The sequence below is a fragment of the Lissotriton vulgaris genome, chromosome 7 (genome assembly GCF_964263255.1).
Source record: "Lissotriton vulgaris chromosome 7, aLisVul1.2, whole genome shotgun sequence".
NCBI classification, from domain to species: domain Eukaryota; kingdom Metazoa; phylum Chordata; class Amphibia; order Caudata; family Salamandridae; genus Lissotriton; species Lissotriton vulgaris.
In genome coordinates this window covers 1,205,527,973-1,205,544,717 of record NC_141695.1, presented here as the reverse complement: position 1 = coordinate 1,205,544,717, position 16,745 = coordinate 1,205,527,973, and positions in this window count along the sequence as shown.

Here is a 16,745-nt window from a genome sequence, read left to right as displayed (position 1 = left end):
TCCTCCTGTAGCAGCTGCGGGGCCCCCACCAGCCGATCTGACTCACCCCAGCGGTCCGCGGCGGGCGCAGCCTCCGTCGGGCACAGGCGCCTCCGCTTACTCCCCTGGGCGATCACCGCCGGTACTCCCCGGCTCCGTCACCTCTGGGCCTCTTCCCCCGTCTCAAGCCCGGCACCGCCGACTCCTTTCCCCGGAGCAATCGGGAGTGCAGGGTCGTCTCACCGCCGGCAAGTCGCGCTCCTCCTCTCACGTCCGGCGCTGGGAAGACCGGAAGCAGCAGGCCCAGAGCGGGCCCCTCCCCCACAACAACAGCCTCCGCCAATCTCCGGAGCCGGCCTCCGAACCACGCGAGGCGGGTGCTTTTCAGGCCGCAAAGTGCTGCTGCGCCTGCGGCCACGGCACACGTCACTCCGCTCCACCGGCGGCACCGGGCCGCTCCTCCAGGCCTCGGCAACCTTTGCCGCCCTTTTGGAGCCGAACTGCTTGTCCAGGACCTTGCTTTAAGATGCTGTGCTGGATCGGCGCCGGAGAGGCTCAGAGAAGCGTCCTACTCCGACGCCATCTTGGCCACGCCCCCCCCCCATGGCCTTTTTAAGGATTGGGGAGGGGGGTGAGTGGTCCCCTCCCATTTGAAAAAAAGGCCCTGGGGATGGGGTCAAATAGGGTCTGACGAGGCTCGGGGAGGGGAGCTGCGCTGCCCCCTCCCCTTTTATATTGGTATTGCCCTAGGGGATGGGATCCTTTGGGCCTAATAAGGTTCGGGAGGGGAGGTATAGTTTGGTGTGACAAAAAGATTAGCTTTTGATTTTAAAAAGCAACTTGGAAAATTCACTGTAAAAAACATAGGTTAAGGTAACGTTATAGTTAGGTGAATATGTCAGTGACAACATTGACGTTTTGAACTAAATAAATGGAAGAAATTCACAATAGCTAGTAGAGCTAACTATATCTTGCAACCCGCCATGCACTCATGACGTTTAATGACATCGTTCATAATATCACTATTGACATCTCAAATTAAATCATTTATGACATCACTGATGGCATTACTAATGACATCATCTAAGCCTCGTTTTTGCACATATTGCCTATGCTTAATTTGTAAAACATTAAGTGCTAGTGTCTTCGTCAGGAGACAACTACAGCTTGCACCACACACTGGCCCTGCCAGTGCTGCCAATAATAGTACCAGCACAACTACTAACCATCAAACTCTTATAAATGTGACAATTCAGTCTATTCCAGGCCCCATAAGCTATAAGAATGGCTTAGACAGCAGGTAATTGTCATTTTCAAACTATATTAAATTAATAAACAACTGTTGTTGTATTCATCTCAAAATTAGACAGACAGCAATGCCATGTGGCAGACTATCACAAGTGCCGGGGTTGATAATTAAATGCGGGTGCTGAGCAGCGGAAACCCACTGGCTCAAATTAGGCACTGCATTTTGCTCTGTAAGGTTGTATGGTATTAGGGGCCTGAAAGTAAGTTCAAAATAAATTAGAATACTATGGAGCATCATTAATTCCATCACAGATACAACTCCCTTGGGTGTAGCAAGCATGTGTTATGTGCAACACTGACTCTATACCATGCACTTCACAGGAAGCCTAGTTCACATTAACAATCAACCATAGATGTATGGGAAACCCTCATTACACACAGGGTTCAATATATATACAATTGTTCAGAGAAAGGCAAGTTCCTCAAGATAGTCAACGTCTATTCTAAAATAAATGCCCTACTACAGACAGCTTTTCTCTGTATCAAACCCTTCACAGTCAAATCAAATCAAATCAAAACAACTTTATTCGGTTTTGCGAAAACAAAAACATAAAAGTTACTAAACATCCACATCTCGTTTAAAACTAAATATATTAAACTTGCAATTCATATCAATAAATAGGGAGCAGATGGATCTGTATAAGAAAAAGTCACGTTTTCCAAGTTTTCAAGCAGAAGGTGCCCTCTCCCATTAAAATAACTAAAATTCCAGGCAAGCCCTTGTTCTTACTGTAGATTTCAAGTAACCCACAATGAAAAAAGTACAATCTGGCTTCAGAAATTGCAGGTACAAAAGTACTGGGCGGACTTGGCTAAAGTTCAACCTCTTTAAAAGGGGAAATAAAAAGTACCTCAGTGGTACCTCGTAGAATTTACAGAGTAACATAAAGGGGTCGATTCCGATTCGAAAAAAAAACCGCCCGTACGATTTGTATCCAGAGCACTCCTCCTACGAATCGTACCCGTCCGTCCGAGTCGCGTAGTACGATCCGTATTCCGTGAATCCGTCCGAATCGTCGCGATCCGTACGTATTGCAAGGCTGAAACCGTGAACCGTATGACTCGTGCACATGCCGTACGACCCGACAAGTACGATCCGGACCGGGGTATGAGGACGCAATTCGTACGGTCCACGTCAGGTAAGGGCGAATCGTACGGAAAAGCACACAAACACATACACACCGTACGGTCCGTGCACCCCATGATCGCAGGGGTACGGTGCGTACCCCTGCGATCATGGGGGGTACACACCGTACCCGGGGGGGCTGTTTCGTACCTGTTTCGGCGCAAACTCTGCTTTTACGTCTGTTTTCAGCTCCCATAGAAAAAGGGTCGTACGGTGCGTACCCGACACGTATCGTACTTGCTGGGTCGTAAAAACAAGCCGCAAACCGTACAGATGTCGCGTAAAGCGGGTTCCGAGGGAGAATCGTACGGAGATTAGAGTCATACGGTCTCTGTACGACTCGTACGGAGTACGGCTCCTGGTACGAATCGTACTTCGTCGTACGTACGGGGGACGTGGCAGGGTACGATTTGTACGGGAAAAACGCTCAGAACGGCTATTCGGAGTGGTTTTTCCCGAATCGGAATCGATCCCCAAGTGTGGAGACACGCCGTCGCCCGTACAGGATGCTAACACCTGTCCTCCGCTATACCTTTTTGGAGTGGCGAGTAAAAAATGAAAAAGATCCAAACGAAACCTGGACAATAAAAACTGCTCATATGTGGACAAAGATACCAGGAGGTAAGGCTCTGTTGATGGGTTCGTTTTTAGCGCCAGAAATTTGCGGACGCTGGGTTTTCGCAGTTCCAACTCATCTAGCTTCCTAATACAGCTAAAATCTTTCTTCACAGACTCCACCTCCTTTTTTTACAATAATGTTGGGTTTTGAGAAAAGTTCGGGGCGACCCAACTCTGCAAAGCAACCTCTAATGTGTTTCAGCCATGGAATCCGGGACATGTGGTTGAGGCTCATACAATCAGTTATAATCTGCTGGCTGAGAGCTAATTCTTTATTCAGCAAAGCACTTAAGCCAAAACACTAGAGGGCGCAGAGATAGGGTGTCACATAAGAAAGGTACCCCCAATTCTTCATGGACCACCATGTTTGATGATCCGTTTGGCACACCCAGCAAACGTTTCAGGAAATTATTCTCGACCACCTGTAATACATCTGTAGTGGTGTGTCCCCGTTTTAATTCATTCTATATACTTTTCCAACATGGCACCGCTTTTCTGCCTACATTTCCGTTTTCCGTTTTCCATTTCCATGACTCTCATCGGAACTTGGTCCTTTGTCTATGTTTTAATTCTAAACACTCGATAAAACAAGAGCTTTGCGTACGAGCTTAACACCCTTCGTGAAGCGGCTCACGGGCACGCTAATCAACTTTACTGGTAAGCGGCACAAACTATTCTTCCTCACGTTCTATATTTCTTTACCTCGCAATTTACGAGCACTTTAAAAACTTTAACGTTAAGTTTTCTTGCACAGTGGTTTTGCTATAATGTCGAGCATGTTTGGTGGAGGCAAATTGATTACTCTCTTCCACGCTTTATAACCTTCCCGGATGGACACTTTTGGAACGTTATTTTACAAATACACGACTTACTCGGTTTTCGTTTTCACATGAGCATTTCGGGTGGAAGCTTTTTTCATTTCTCTTTCTACATAACGCTACCTGTTTGACTCTGACTTTGGCTACACCTGGCTTGCACGATGTTAAGTTAGGAAGTACTGTTGTATTATGACCTAGGTCCCTGATATGTCCCCATATCTGTTTGTTTATAGATCCCAGTCCCTGATGAAGGCTAGTCCCTAGCCGAAATGCATTGGATATGGACATTATAATTTAGGAATTCACAAGGCTGGATTGATGAATGTGATGATATAACTTTCATGAAAGAAAAAATAAATGCTCAGATTTCTTCAAAGAATACGAACATTTGTTTCAATTAATGACTTAACCTGCATAGCCCTGAATGGGTTTCATGCTGTGACCAGGGGACGTTGCTCATGCTAAGGGCCACGCTATCAGTTTGTTTCAAAGAGTATCCTGAAGGAGGATACACCCTGGGGCACGCTACAACATTTGAAATCAGAATAAGATATGGTGTGCGAACGAGAATAAATTATTTTTTTTTTTTTTTTTTTTTTTCGTGTCCCCAGATTTCACTGACGTAGCAGGCAGTTGCTACACCTTTGGCCTGATACATTTTCAACATGGCTGCAATTAGGCGCTCACAGTCACCAAAGTTACATTGAGAAACTAAGTTGATATGAGTAGAAGAGTAGGTATTGTAAACAGTGTTTACTCTATGGAGAGAGTTTACTCTCTGCCACACTGTTTGTAGACAGTGGACCTCTCATGAGAAATACACTACAGAGTATTAAAAAAGTATCTATTTAAAACAGGGTACAGTCCATGCAACACTCAAAAAGACACTGTTTGCTTCAAATAACCGAGGTCTGAAGGTGCTAAAGATCATACTACCTGTACCCTTTATACTGTGGTGAAAACATTACAGATAGACCATCTTTTAAAGCTAAACAAACACATGTACATGGGTTATTATCTGGTGCATACATACTTCTATGCTATGTAGTAATTGTTAGGCTGTGACAATTCTAACTAATAACGCAAAGCTGCTTTTAATACTTAGGGCCTGATTACTGGTTTGGAAGTGTCGCAGCCGGCCGCCTGCAGAGCCCCGCTGCAACACCGCCAAACCCGTAGTTAGCCCGCCCACATCTTCAGACTGAAATACAGGTTGGGCTGTTCTACGGCAGTGGTACCATAGCAGTGCCTTTCTAAGGCTCATAGAAGAGCCCTAGAAAGGTACCACTGTGGGAGCGTCACAACCCGTTCCTGCACAGACCGAAATGCACAATGTTGTGCATTTCGTTCTGTGCAGAAACAGGGAGTGCATACAGTCAGAGGGCACCTTATGTGCCCACCTGCATGCACCCCACATGCACAGAGGGAACAGGGTGCCCAGTTTCTTCCTTGCCACCCCACCCTTTTCATTGCAGGCTCATCACCATTAAAAGGGTCACAGGGAGGAAACTCGTAATATAATTGGCGGTGACGCAGCGGCACCGCCAGCATAATACAGCATCACACCTCTGTGCCACCGCAGCGGGAACAGGGATCCCCGGAGGTTGTGGCGATCCTGTGGTGCTCCCACTGCCATAGTTGTAATATGGCAGGTGGACCACCAGTCTGGCAGCCCAGGGACCGCCACTACGGGTTTGGCCCTTAGTATCTACTAAATAGACTCTTTGCCCTGCCGAAACTTTTTCTGCAGAACCAAAAAATGTTTGTGGAACATGCTGAACACAAGTCATCAACTGTCTCCTGCACACATAGTTACTTTTATATACAAAGATTTATAATGTGTTCAAAACCTCTACACACATCTGAGGCATTAGGAGCACATGCGTTTTGTAAACACTTGCACCCATTTGCTGGACACAGGCTGTTTACAATTAGGTAGAAAAGTAACATCATAGCTTCTCGGCACTGCGTTAACTATTAAACAAACTAACAAAATCATTGGATAATGTCATTAGTGATGCCATCAATAATGTCATTTGAGATGTCACCAGCGATGTCATAAATGATGTCATAGAACATTTCAAGAGTGATGTAATATGGGAGGTCCTAAGCAGTGCATAGCTGTGGAGCAGGTTATTGTTAGGTCTACTAACTATAACTGGTGAATTTAAGTGTAGCTCAAAATGCTAATGTTGTTACTGACATATTCACCTAAGCATAACGTTACTTTAATCTGTGTTTTATTTAGTGTATTTCTAAGGGTTTCTTGAAAACAAAAACAGATCTTTTTGTCACACCTAACTATAATGCTACTTCAACCTTTGTTTTTTTCAGTAAAAATATTACCAAACAATTGCTACATAGAAGGTCAGGACTTCCAATATAGCAAACATTTTTAAAAAATCACTGTGTGAGCATATGGAGATAGATAGGTTTAGAAGCCTTGCAGGATATAGGGTATTGTACTGAAAAAGATAGTGGGGGTATAAGCCCATCACCGCTTGAGCTGTCATGGAGGGTCCAAAGCCAAGTAAAAGGGATTGGGAAAATGTGCTGAATGCCCACACACAGCCTGGACACTTACTGTGTGAAAGGTTTTCCAAATCACATTGGGCTCACCATGTGATATTGGGTGAATAAGTGAAGACTTCAATTTATTTATTTAACAAAAATGACAGAATTTTTTCCCTGTTTAAAACATTCTGTGCCTTAAAATATTCCCCCAATTTTGCACCTCTAAATCTCCCTCTCATCTGCTCCCACAGGTTTACCTGTATCTACATTCCAACAATCCCAATTTAGGCAGATGACTCACGATTTATGTAAAAATATATGGCATTTTAGTTGCCTTGCACTAATATATCACTCCATTCCAATGCAAATCAATGAGGAAATTAAATCCAATTTATTGTTTCCCAAAACAGTCTTCTTATGTCTTCCCAAAGAGCAGTGTGTATGCGACAGGCAGAAATACCGTGGTCCTGAATCACTAAGATAACTTGCATGTTTTCATTAGTTTACACAATCAACTGTAATTTACATTTCTCCACCCCCTCAGCTGAAGGGGTGGAGTCTCAATAGTCATATTTTATGACAGTAAACTTACCACATGTAAGTTAGGACAGTATTTTCACACTGGCAGAGACTCCTCACTCATTGCACAGACTTTTCACTCGTGGAGAGAGTTTGTGACTAGCGGACTCGACACACAGGACGAAATCTCTGCACACAAAGACCTCGGCATGGTAGCAAATCGGAGACCTACACATGTCAATTTATAGGAAAATTATACACACCTAAAATCAATCAGGCACATCTGACAAACATTCACTTACAAACACATATATACTACCTAAAACCTAGGAACTGTTTCTTCCTCTTCAGTATTTGCCCCCTGCTTCTTGCTGTGGCACTCACTTTGGGACACTGACTCTACTAGAGGTGCTGCCTGTGCTGAAGACTAAATGAAATTTCACTGAGGAGGAGACAGCGCTTGTAGGTAAATTTGTGGGGCAAAACTACAAAAAACTATATGAGCAGCCTCGATTCTCCTTCAGGGGAGCCCAGAAAGTAGCCTTGTGGCAGGAGGTGACTGATGCAGTCAATGCATTGGCGGAAGAGGTCCAGACTGGGGAGGGAGGACGTAAAGAAAAAAAATGAAAGGATGAGAGGTGGTGGGTGAAGGAGAAGGTCGCCAGGATTCAGCTTGCTAGACTTCTTCCTGAAGAACCTACTAGAGCCCATCTCCACACCCCAGTCGAGATGAAAGTTCTCTTTACCGTGTACCCACACCTGATATGTGGCTGCCCCTTCAAGACACCATAAATGTGGTGCCATGTAAGAGTTTACTCCCCATCCCCATACACTCCCTAACTTTAAACATCCTCTGTGAAATATGCCAGACCGTTGGTTCACTTATTCATATTGATTATGAAGTTGAATATGAATTTTGACAATATGAGTAGAGATTTAACATTGCAGGGTAGATCCAGAGGGTAGATATGTGGTCATTCACGGCAAACCGGACGTCCAATTGGTCGTCCTTGCATCCCTTTATGCCCTTAACACCGAGCAGGGAGACTTCTTTACGCGGCTATCGACAGTGCTGGCGCCCTGGCACAATGTTCCCTTGATGCTGGGAGGCGACTATAATTGTGTCTTGGACGTTGCCCTCGACCGCTCCTTCCCGCCCTTAGCCAGTGCACCGGTAACTGGGGCCATGAAGGCACTCACAAACTGGGCGTTACAGTGGGATTTGCACAATGCCTGGCGGAGTCGTAACCCACACACTAAGGTATACTCTTAATACTCAGGTGCACACACATTACATGTTAGGCTGGACAGATATATGCTGACAAGTGACCTGCTCCCCCATGTCACAGACACATATTACATGGGCCGCACCCACTCCGATCACAACCCTCACATTCTAGAACTGGCTTGGGAGCGTCCACATCCGCCGGTGCCCACCTGGAGGCTCCAACCTGATTTGCTCTTGGACGCCCCATTCCGTGATGCACTCTTGGCGCGTCTTTTACAGTATTTTGTAGAAAATAACCACACTGCCTCTACCCCACAACTCGAAAGGGACGCATTTAAAGTCGTCACAAGGGGCCACTGTCTGGGCACACAAGCAGGTATGCAGAAGAAAATAGACGGGGAGCTGACACGTATTGAATCTGACCTAATGCGGGGGGCGGGAGGCGGGAGGCGGTGGAGGGTGATGAGGGGCCACTATTGGCGACCAGAGAGGCACACACACGACTGCTCGACAGGCTGAAAAATCTGAACTACGAAGCCCATTCGGCACGCACTCATCACTTTGGGGACAAACCAGGCTAACTACTGGCGTGGCTGATCAGACAAGATGCCCAGACCACCCCAGAGACGTCAATTTACACCAAGCTTGGCACCATTGTGTATACACAGAGAGCCATCCATGATGCCTTTGTGGAACATTACACAGACCTTTATAAGTCCCGACTGCAGGCTTCACCAGCTGATATATCTATCTGCTCTACCCTTGCCCGAGATAGATGACGCACAACGCGACGAGACCTCACGGATGTGTTGGAGGGTAATCTAATGAAGGCAATCTCCTCCCAGCGGGCGCAGCGGCCTTCTGGAAGACTCTTCCTCTGAACGTGCCCAGCCGGGTCACTTTGACGAAAATGATAGCGCTGCCCAAATTATTGTATTTTTATGCTAACCTCCCGGTCTATGTCCCCACGCGTATATTTCGCGAGCTGGAGACCTTATTCCGGAACCTGATCTGGAACACGGGATGGCCCAGAGTGGCTCTGAGGATGCTTTATGCCTCTACGGAGGCTGGAGGCCTGGGGGTCCCCAATCAGGAGCTCTACTACCTAGCAGCGCAACTGCAGTGGGCTACCAGCTGGTTGAGTTGGAAAAACCTGGCAGACACAGCCACGGATACTACTGTCATGACGCTCACACAAATACACACACTGTTCCACCCTTTGGCCAAAACCCGCTGCCTGACACAGCTGCACTTGGCGTTAGCACGCAGGTGCTATACGAGAAGTTTGAAACTCACTAGCTCCACGAAGCCGTACGCTCCGAACCTGCCATTGTTAGGGATGCCCAGGGACAACGGTGTGCTCACAGAGGCGGTGCTGAGTAGCTGGGTGCAGGCTGGGGTGGACACTGTGGGAGACTTATTCGCCGAGGGGGCACTGGTCCCGTTTGAGACGTTGGTTGCTGACACAGGCCTCTCGGCAGGACAGTTTCTAACACACGCAACACTCATGCGCACACTGGTAAAGGCCTGGGGTGACCTTTCTGATGAACTACCAACCCATCGGCTGATACAATACTTGCATGTGATGGAGAACGGGTCCCATGTGGTGCATTGGCTGGCGCAGGCCCTCCACATCCACACACAATTTTCTTCCCAGCTCTTGCGGGACAGGTGCGCGGAAGACAGGGGTCAGGAGTGGACTGACAAGGAATGGGCAGTGGTGCTGGCTGGCGCAACTAATATTCCACGCAATTCCCGCTTTAAAACTGTCCAATTCTACATCATACATCGCGCATATTTATCCCCGGACAACATCAATCGCTATTTCGGAATTACCACGTCTGCATGCTCGAGATGTGAGCTAGTTGATGCAGGCTTATTGCACATGCTCTGGTCCTGCCCCTCACTGCACGCTTACTGGCGAGCGGTGTCGGCCTCCTTGGCTGCGGGTGTGGGTGGGGAACTGCAACACACATGGGAAACATGCATACTAGGTCTATATAAAAGGACGAAGCTGACAAGAGTTCTCACTAGATTTTGGGACCTTGGTTTGATAACGGCAAAAAGGTTCATCACTAAACGTTGGAAGAACAGTGAACCCCCCCCCCACCCCAGGCGGCACATTGGCGCAGCTCTTTTGATAAGAGCAGAAAGCATAGTCTTGCACAGGGAAGAAACAGCGGGACTCCGTGTATATCCCATAGCCCAGACCTGGGATGACACCTTGGCCGCTTTTCACCTGGCATGCCTTCAGAATGGAATCACTTAGGCGCACCCCACCTGACTCATCTTTCGGCTATGACGCCAACTCCAGACGTGGTTCAGCACTATAGTCCTGCACTTGGACCCCGGCGTGGGTAAAGGCTCTGTCGGAGCAAACGAGACACGCCCACACAAGGCAACCAGACAAATATGGCTCCCCCGTACCAGAGCGGAGGCCGTTGTTGCCCCCTTTGCGCCTCCCCGCCGCCCTCTCTCCCGCACCTGCCTCGCCCCCCCTCCTCCCCCTTGGACTGCGCCACCTGTGTGTCCCCCCCCCCTGTTTCCCGGGACAGTCGCACTATGCATTGGATATCCCACATTAGCGATAGCACAGCACAAACAACCAGCCTCTCTTTTGTTTCTTTGATTTTGATTTTTCACGCTTCATGATGTCATTTTTTATCATGTTATGGTTAAAAGTTCTGAAAAACAAGTATAATGTTCTGAATATCGAATGGCATGCACACCACGTTGGACCTGCCCCAATAACTGTCCGAGTGGGATCAGTTGCAGTGAAACTATGGCCTGGTGGAAAGGCACGTTTTCCCGAGGAACACGACAGAGAGTGTGCCATTGCAGCGGAACCACTGGATATTGATGCACATGATTAGGTACATTGCGATGCCATGTATGCTCTGCATTTTTTCTTGTTTCATATGCTCTCAAAGCCTACCGGCACCTTTGATGAAGTGGCATTGATTTCCTTTGGATGATGTTCTCCTTATTATTACCTTTATGTGACCACACCATTTCTTGGCTAATTGTTTTTAGGTATAGGTGCCTTAGGCCACACACTTGATCTGCAAATGATGTATAACAAGTAATGACATTACAGCAAACTGTTGTTGCCAACATATACCTTTGTATGACCGCGATTTTTTTAGATATGTCTCCATTGTAAATTCATTGATATGTTATGCAATCCAAATAAGAAATGCAATAAAAGATATTCAAACAAAATAAATGAGTAGAGATTTAATTTACATCCTTTCAAGGTAGCCTAATACCATTTAGTGTCACTTTCAAAACGAGTGGGCAAACTTGTACCTAGCATCTTTTTGTTTGACTTACAAACTGATGCATAGCAGTACATTTGTGCAATGGGGGCTACTCTGCGTGAAATTCCAGACTCGCTTAAAGGACTCCCTTAGATGACTGACAGGCAGAACCATGCCTTGGATAGTGTTGTGAAATGTTACCAAGACATGACAAAGATTCACTAAGAACAACTAAGAATGTATATGGAAGAGAGAGTAAAACACCATGCCTTGGCCATGAAGATGATGGAGTCAATAGGCAAAAAATGCCAATGTCACAGCCAAAGCATACAGAAGGTTATATACAGATGCCTGCCCCACCACCTGGACCCCACCTCTCCCACCTGTACAACCACCTGCGCCACCTGCACTACCACCTGCACCACCTCAGCACCAACTTAGGCACCAACTACACACAACACGTTCACAGTTATAAAGACTCACACCACTGTGTAGACGGAGAACTAGGAGAAACCCCATGTAATAAATTAGTTCACTTATTTGTCTTCTTTAAATAAATAAAAATAATAGCGCATTTAACACCACAATCCTGTGTCAACCCTTCATTTGTATTAATGTTTTTGCTTTATTTCCCATTTTAAAGGTAAGCCATTTTAAAACAGAACAGACATATAGAAAGCATTTTATGAAGAACTAGACATTTTATTTGAAGGACATAGAATTCATCATACATAATGCTTACTACATTAAGAGAGTTTATTTATATATTTCTGGGTTGAAACTACACATAAAGAAACCCTCTTTGATCAAATTACTATCCTGGGAAAAACTTAAGGTAGAATAAAAAAGTTAACTTGCAGAGGGTTGGGCAAATTATTCCTAAAAAAGTCAAAAACCAACAAGGGAAACCAGTCTAAACATAAATTATGTTTAAAAAGTTATTAGTCCAAAAAAAGGTACAAAATCTAAAGTCCATTGTGAAATTAGATAATGGAATCGGACCCCTCCCTACAAGCGAGAGGATGTGTCAAACTTATGGCACTTTGATGATGAATTTCAGATCCTCCTGTGACGCAGGCGTAAACTGGCAGGCCAGGGCAGGACCAGGTACCCCACAGGAAGAAAGAACATGAGGGGTTGCAGGGGAAACAGTGAGGACAGACAAACTGGGAACAGACTACAGTAGGTGGGGCAGATTGGGGAGGCAGATAAGACATAATAGCTGCAGTCAAGTTGGTGATGGCAGTAGTTAATGTTTGTAGCTGCCCAGAAACTGTCTCTCGGAGCATCAGATCTCTCCACTATAGTCCAGGATATCTTCAGAGAGCGCTCTCTGAGCCTCTCCAATCGACATTGTCATCTCCTTGAATGCATTTAGTGGAACAGACTCAGTAGAAAGGGATTGGGCATCACAAGAGGGGAGTGTTGTTTTGGGGCATAATTAGCCCTTGTCTCTTGTTCTTCCAGAAGGGCACTGGGAGGAGAAGTAGAAGCAGTTGGAGGTCCAGATGGAATTGAGGCTTGGGAGTGGCTGGGGTCGGGCCCACGTGTGGTGAGGCCTGCTGTAGGTACACTGCTATTTGTTCTTGTAGGCCAGGAGGAGAACCTATATCTTCCTCCCACTAGTTGGAAGTGCCCACTTCCACTGTCACTACCCCCTGACCCCCAGCAGAATGTTCAGCCTTCACCCATCGCCTTTTGGTGGAAGATTGTGAAATTCTCTGGTTGGAGGGGTGCACTACCACTGTTGGTGTTTGGCTCCCCCTTCTCTGGTACAGTGGTGTCATGCAGGGGGTACTGTGTATGTTGTGGCTGGGAGGACAAACCCATAATGTTTGTGGCCCTAATATTGGCCCAGTGATGCAGGTCCACCCAGCGCTTACAATACAGCTTCCTCTGCTGGTTGTGGACACCCAGTGACTTGCATTGCATGATGATGTCACTCCAGATTTAGGTTCATGCTACATTGCTTGAATGGGTATCTGGTCCCCCAAAAAAGCTGAGGGTACTGGGCTATTACCCCCTCACTGATCATGCCTTGGTGGAGGCATATGGGGCCCAGATCGTCTCCTACGCCGACGATACGCAACTCCTCTTCACCTGCGGGAAAAATCAAGAGTTTGACGGAGAGAGAATTCGGGACTGTCTTGCATTGGTCTTCAACTGGTTCCAGAAGAACAGTTTGAAAGCCAATTCAAGCAAATCTGAGGTTCTATTCTTTGGTTGCGTTGTCGATCCGGAGTGGCAGCAATGGTGGCCGTCCGACATGAGCCCTCCTGCACAGTCCTCCGTGGTGGCCAAAAATCTGGGTGTCAAGCTTGACAACCAGCTGTCCCTGAGAACACATATTCTTGGTCTGGCTGGCGCCTGTTACGGAATTCTGAAAATGCTCCGTAAATTTCTGCCCTTGCTGTCTGAGAAGCACAGGCGAATTACTGTGCAGGCTCTTGTAGGCTCAAGGTTAGATTATGTCAATGCCCTCTTTATTGGCCTCCCTGACTACCTGGTTCAGCGCCTTCAGGTGGTACAGAACTCTGCTGCCCGGGCCATTTTTGGCCTGCGCAGACGAGCCCGAGCCTCCGGCCTGCTACAGGCGTTACACTGGCTGCCCATTCGGAAGCGGATTCAGTTCAAATCCCTTACTCTGATGCACAAAGCCCTGTTTGGATCAGGGGCTGGATATCTGCGGCGGAGACTGGCTTTCTATCGACCAGCCCGCTCTTTGCGTTCGGAATCCCTCTATAAAGCGGTGGTCCCGCGGGTGAGGAAGGCTCGCGTGGGTGGGCGTTTTTTCAGCTGCAGAGCTTCCCAGCTGTGGAATTCGCTTCCCCTTGCGCTTCGTAGCACTGTTAACTTGTTCCAGTTCAGGAACAGCCTGAAGACCTGGCTTTTTAATCTCTAGTCTGTTTTTACTGGTTACTGTTTTTGCTGTTTTCTTTTCTGTTTCTTTCTCATTTCCGCTGTGTTGTGTTATTTTTACTTGAGTTGCAGGTGGAAAGCGCCGAGACACTCCTTTGGAGTAGCCGTGCGCTATATAAAAGTCACATAACATAACATAACAACATATTTAATTACATTTCAGAAAAATTAGGGTTGCTCCTCAAGTGCCTCAGCCATGTTGGGTGCAAGATTTGGCAAATGAACAGCAGGATGGAGGAGTATGCTTCTCTGAGGTGAGGCTAGCTCAGAATGAAGACACAATGGCTGACTCCCTCTTCATATGTCAATTTCTGCTTATTAGCAGTAGCCGGAGATCTCCATCCCCAAATGTGAAGTCTCTCCCCGAGTGAGGAAGAGAACCTCTGCACACGGAGCAGAGGCTGTGCATGAGGGAGGGAGAAACCGTACATGTAGTATAAAACCCAAAAAGGTTACACAGTACTAAAATATAGGTAGGGATGGTTTATGCAACTAATATATGGTTGCTAATATAAGATATTTTCATGTTGGACCTAAACAATGAAGGCCTGATTCACAAAGGTAACTTACACTTTTGAGTGAGTTTAATACTTTTTCGGTATACACAAGCTGCAGTTAGTATTAGGTCCAACACTACACATGACATACCATTAATACTGCAACAGCCTCCCATTGAAAATAACGGAAGAAAAACAAAACACAATCGAAAATAATGCTAAATTAAATTACATTATTGAAAATAGTTAAAAATATAAATACATTTAAATTAATGTATATATATAAGTAGTACCAATGTATTATTTAATTATAAAATAATTAATAAACTGTTTTGAATTTAAAAAAATAACAACAATAATTGTAACAAATATACATACTACTTTTATATATTTTTATATTAATTTATATTTATTTATATGTGTAGCTTATTTAAATAATTTACTTTAACTTAATGCTATTTCCTATTGGACTTCATTTTAAGTCTTTATCTCCATTATTTTGTATGGGATGGTGTTGCTATATTATGAGTATTTTTTGGGAATGTTGGTGTAGCTAAAAGCCAGGGTTTTAGAACAGACAAAGTAATTGTTTTCACTTGAGTACAGCATGTTAGTTAGACACATTTTGCAAAGTAAACAGAATTGTCTCAAGATGGTACGTATGGACAATGTGTTAGATGTCCATCATTCATCGTTAACAAAAGACTATTCAACCAAAAAAATGTATGGCATGAGTTGCCATTGTCGAGTCAATTACTTGACGAAGAAGAGGGACAACTACCCCCTTATGTCTCACCTGTTCTTTACTTACAGTCCCCGAGAGATCCACAATTCTATTATAGGACCGGAGGCTTAAGAATATGCTTCTCATTCTTTTACTGAAACTCACAGCAGCCAATGAAAATACGTATTTTTCATTCAAAACAGTAAACAAACTACATATCCCATCATGACATGTACTTAGGCACGCCCCCTCAGTCCATAAGAGCTCCTTGCGTGCAGCCATCTTCCTCTTTCTTTGCTGCTCACAGCAAGAGATAAGTGCACTTTGTTTCCTCCCTCTGCTGTTGGCATGGATGGTTGTGTAATATCTGTTATTTAAATGTTGAAAGTATATTTAACGTTTATATAGCGATTACTTAACGTTGCTACGCTTTAGACTTACCCTCTTATCGAGTATTGGGCAGTGTGACAGGTTTTGGTGCACTGGTGGGGTTGTGCGTGCTTACATCGTCTTTTCACCCCGTTTAAGCATTCCTATGTGGCTGGTGAAGGCTCGACTGAGCGTATACATCATTCCGGTCCTTGACCGGGAGCAGACCGGCACCGTTTCTCCTCACGGAGCCTTTTTATTTACCCGGAGCATACTTTCCCTTGGTTTTGAGTGGGCGCGTCTATCGCGCAAGCGCAGGGCTTCCCTAATCGCCTGATGACGCTGTAGAGACCGGGTGGCTCTCGGCCGCAGCGCGCTCCCCAACGCGCTGAAAATTGGGCTACATTCTAGTAGGTTTTCAGTCGCGTTTGGGCAGCGCGCTGCGGCGCGAATTTCCTACTGACAGTTGCACGAGTGCTGGGCATAGTTTGACATCGGTGGTCGCTCTGCTCCTACAAATCACCCTAAAAGGTTGTAAAATCGAGGCCTTTCAGATAGAGTGAGCACACACTCTTGGTATCCTACATTGGCCTGGGTCTCTGGCCCTACTGACTACAGCTTTGCTGAGGGGGTTCAAAGTTGATCATTAGTGTGCAGAGTTTGCTGACCCCCCCCCCCCCCACCCTCCTTGTGGCTTGTGAAGGTCTCCTGTCACCACAGTGTGCTACAGTTCCCTAGAGTGGAAATAAGTAAGCCACCTCTATAAAATGTCAGAAGGAGAGCATTACTATGAGGAGTATGCTGAGGAGGAGACATATGAAGGACAGCAGGAAGCTGTCTTAGAGGACAATCTGGTAAATGCATTG